At 54.1% G+C, this 4,462-nt stretch overlaps 1 protein-coding gene across 1 annotated transcript in view; it reads right to left on the reverse strand.

Annotated features, from left to right (window-relative positions):
- Positions 1-4,246, reverse strand: part of Kank4 (KN motif and ankyrin repeat domains 4) — a 77,311-nt gene extending 73,065 nt beyond the window's left edge. The window contains exon 1 of the mRNA XM_075945961.1: positions 3,981-4,246. The gene's annotated coding sequence lies outside the window, so the exon portion shown is untranslated. The remainder of the gene's footprint in view (positions 1-3,980) is intronic.
- Between the last annotated feature and the right edge of the window lie 216 nt (positions 4,247-4,462).

Raw genomic sequence — 4,462 nt, forward strand, 5'->3', positions numbered from 1 at the left:
GGACTTGAAATTATTGTTCTCCCCTACATTGCCTAGGCCCCAGAAAGCTCTTTGTGGGCTAGGAGTAGGCAAGCCCGTGGGTTGGGTGCTCATGGGGAAGATTTAGTGGGCACTTCTTCCTTGAAGCGGGAATACGAATCTTCAGGATCAATGAGCTCCAGCTGTCTGGGTATCACATGATTACCTACTTGACATCCTGGGCCACATCGACTCTACTGGGAAATGTGACAGGTGTATTTTTAGAAGTGGACTTCTCTTCCTTTTCATCTGTAGACACCGGGAGCCATTCCCAGCAGAAGCTTATGAGTCTAACCTTCATCTGGGAGATTTGCATTCTGAGGCACAGAGAAGTCAGGCTTTAGCTGTAAATCACACAGCAAGTCTAGGCTCCCATTCCAAATCCCTTGGCCTTCAAGCCTCCTCCCATGCACTCTACCGAAAGAAGGGCACAAAGGGGTTTCTCTCCCTGAGCTTCAGGGCCTGACAGCTCTGCCCGACCCCAGCGTCAGTTCCAAGGACCTTAGCACAGCTGTTGACCTTTCTGCCTGTTGTTTCCACATCTGAGCACTAGAGAGTTTGAGTGTGCAACCCAAGCATGGCTGTGAGGACTGAGCATGCCCGGTTGGACAGACATTTGCACTATGCCTGTATCTTGTTCCTGTTTCACACCCAGAACGGAGTGGATCTGCGATAACTGTGTCAATCAGCATGGTCTCCCAAATATAGGGGGGAAACGACCGTCATCAAATCCATTCACCACAAGGAGAGTTCAGGCTCCCTCCAGACAACTGGAACACGCACAAGGTCAGTTTTTCTAGGTTTTATCCTTCCATTCCCATGCAGGGCCGAGAGTGAACTACTAGGCTAGCCAGTCCTGAGATCTGGGTTTTATAAATTAGCATAATTTTGGATCCAGAGGTCCTAACTGTCCATCCCCTACCTCCTTAGGAGTGAAGCAGTGAAGCTACCTCTTCCTCTTGGCTACAGATCTGAACCATGTGCCCTGGCACAAACTCTTAAGCGATTGGAACTAGTCCAGTCCATGTCTGGTACATGACAGAAGCATGCTGCAGCTTTGTTGACTGAATTAAGACGCACGCAGGAATGGGAAAGCCTGAAGCAGGTGTCTTGCTACAAAATGCATGGGGTGGCAGGCCAGACTCCAGGGGCGGCAAGCAAGCACTCCATCACCTTTCTAGTCGGCTCTGGGGGAAGAGGCAGTTGACAAGGCCAATAGCTGAGCCTCAGTCTGGTGCATCAGACTCAATTCAGGGCTCAGAAGATACCTGAAGTATGTCTGCTCCTCCTCCCGACTGATCAGATGCAATAACAAATGCTGTAGGCCAGGGAGGTAAACAGGACAAGGAAATGGCTCATCTGTCTTCTTAATTGTCAACTCTGTTCCTAATAGGATTTTTCTCCCTCTTCTACCTTAGGCCGAGGCTAAACTGAGACAAGCCAAGATATCCATCTTGTAGTCGTGAATAGTGGCCTTCACAAAATGCCAGGCATGAAATGGGGCTGCTGCGTGGCTCGGAGAGGCTGAGCACCGGTACCAGAAGGAGCCTGAGCCCTTAGCTCAGGAGCTTGGAGTCTTTGCTCCTACCTTGCTGTGGGAGCTCGGCAGTTACCGCACCTCTGTTTTCTGGAAAATTACAGCCCAAAGTGTGGGAAATGGTGGTGGTGGGGGAACCATGTAAGAACTGTATGCACGGCATTATAAAGTTATATGCATGCATGGGAGAAGAGCATCCATAATTTCCACCGTAGTCTCAAAGATATACGCGTGTCACCCCTCCCCATTAAAAAGCTAAGAAGTACCAGATGATGTCCATGCAAAGATAATCTGCTGAGCACTTCCAATGAGTCCTTGCTCTGTACCAGGCTCTTGTGACTCAAATACGACAGCAGAGTCCTGCTTATGGGGTACTCAGTGCCACCGATGCTCAGGGCTACAGGAACATGTCCCATTGGAAGCCAAGGAAAGGCAGCGTCTAACTCTACGTTAAGCTTCTATGGAGATGCTTAAGCTTAACATTGAAGTTGCTGGCAGCACGTGCAGTAGCTGGTTGAGTAAATGGAGAGTATTTTAGATAGGCCACTGGGGGGCAAAGGCAATGTGTGGTCTGGGAGCTGCCTCAGTTGTAATTTGGAGTGGAACCTGGCAGCTTCAGAAGGCTGTGGGAGGGCTAGAAGGCAAAAATGAGGCTAGAGAGGTTGGCAGGGGCCAGGTCAGGTAATACCATGAGGGCACCCCCCATCCCCTCTCCCCCTCTCCCTCCACCTGCAGACGGGTCTGATTGCACAGGACTGGATGAGCCTCCACTTCCAGCATGTATTTTTCTGAATGCTGAGCAAAGGCTTTGGCCAGCTGTGAGTTGAACGCGACAGCAGGAAACAGGACAGGAAAGAAGCGTTGCTCTTGATCCCATGGGTTTTAACTGAGGTGTAGGGAGAAAGCTCCTGTCAAACTGTTTTTCCCTGTAAACTTTACCTAACCAGGGGCTCCTAACAGTCCAATGTCATGGCTGAGCAAGGCAGACACTGATTAGGCCAGGCAGTAGAACGCAGGGCTATGGGGCATGTGCACTGGGTCCTTGGTCCTCACCCAGCAAACAAAGGCTTTCCGCTCCTGCACAGGACTCTCTCCGCTGGTAGGCAGGGCCCTCTTACAGGCAGTTTCTGTCTCCAAGTCTTTCCACCCTCTAACCAGTCAGCCTTCAGTCTTGACTGACTGACACTCAACCCATCGCCAGTTCTCAGGGCACCCAAGTTTAGAATCAAAGAACCCAGCTATGCAGAATTCTACACCCGAGTGATGTGGCTCACCTCAGTCTTGGTCACTGGACTGCAAGTTCCTTGATACCAATGTATAGTTCTGTTTACTTTGGTATCTGAAAACCTTGCCTGGCGCCTGTTTCTGAACTTTGGTGCTTTTGATGGGGACCTTGCATCATTCCCACAACTCATTGTTTCTGGGACACATTATGGCGCCTTCAGGTAGGAGGCTGGGCTTGAATGGCAATGTCAGAGTGAACTCTCCTTCTGCTTCCGTGGGTATCTAGCCACATGTTTTTCTGTGCCTTGTCCTGAGAGGCTAAGGAACCCTATTTGGTTTACTCAGGTAGGTCCTTCGGGATTGCACTCCTGGCTGCAGGGGATCCTGCCATGGCCCTCTTGGATGTGTAGGACTTTGCACAAGCACCAGAGGTCATCCTTGAAATAGAGGCTATTCCGCCTCTATCTCCTGGAAAATGCCCATCCTCATCCTACAGGTCTGCTTCCCAGGGTACTTGGGAAGCAGTAGACTGGATTTCTGCAGCCCAGGCGAGTGCGCAGGGCGAGTGTATGTTCCTGCCAGGTGTAGACTTTCCAGCTCCTGTCTGTAACTGGCCAGTCTGCAGCGACAAAGTACTAGGGTCAAAGATTTGACCTTAAAGGAGATGGGAAGGGGAAGGGAGCTAATCAAGGGGCATGCGGGCTTGGCAAAGTATCTTCAACCGGCACCTAGCACATGGATCCAGGGCGGCCCTCCTCCCTCTGGCCAAGGTCGCATCCCATCATAGCTCTAGAAACTTCAGCCAGCAGCAGAGAGGTGAGGGCTGGGAACCTGGCGCGGTGTTTTGCAAGAGAAAAGAGACTCGGGGATTTGCAGGTAGTCCCGGAACCCAGCGGGGAGGCGCCCCCAAGTCCCGCAAGCTGCATCCAGAACCGCAGCGTCCCTCTGAGGACAGCTGCGAGGGTCTGCACCACCTGAGTCTCAAGGACGACGCGGTCCCCCTTCCACTGTCCCCTCAGTCCCTAAAGCAGAAAAGCAAGAGCGGCTACCCTCCTGCGCTGTCGCCGACCCTCCTGCGCCGGGCTTAGGCTGCCGCAGCCTCTGCGGGGACGCGGCGCTAGCTGGGGTCGCGAAGGGCGACCGGCGCAGCCTGGGTCGTGCGGGGCGGGTGCCTGGGGCCAGAGGGCGCCAGACCGCTTACCTTAGCGAGCCGCTGGGTTCTGGTAGGAAGCCACCACCGTGCGGCAGCAGCGCGGGCGCCCACCCGGCTTCGGGGTGCACGCAGCTGCGGCTGCACGGTCTTCTGTGGCACGATCCTCTCTCCTCTGCACCGTCCGCGTCCTGGCACGCACCGCGCGCCGCCGCACCCTGGCGCGCACACCCTACGGTCGCCCTGTAGCCGGCGGGCTGGGCCTGGAGCCGGGGCGCACTCGCCGAGGGCACACCCACCGCGCAGGCTGCGGGACTGGGAGCGCGGGAGCCGGATCCCCGCTGCCGCCACCGGAATCCCCGCCTTCCTGACGCGGCGCGGGCTTTGGTGTGTAGGAAGGGGCAGAATTGCGACACCGAGGGGAGGGTCTTAGCCTTGAACAGAGTTAAGGAGAAAAACTTTTTGAAAAGAAACCAGAAAAGTCCTAGCCTGTATAAGGCACTTTTCTGATTTCCCCAGGACCCCGTGCGGTT

The sequence above is a fragment of the Microtus pennsylvanicus genome, chromosome 13 (assembly GCF_037038515.1).
Source record: "Microtus pennsylvanicus isolate mMicPen1 chromosome 13, mMicPen1.hap1, whole genome shotgun sequence".
Lineage (NCBI taxonomy): Eukaryota > Metazoa > Chordata > Mammalia > Rodentia > Cricetidae > Microtus > Microtus pennsylvanicus.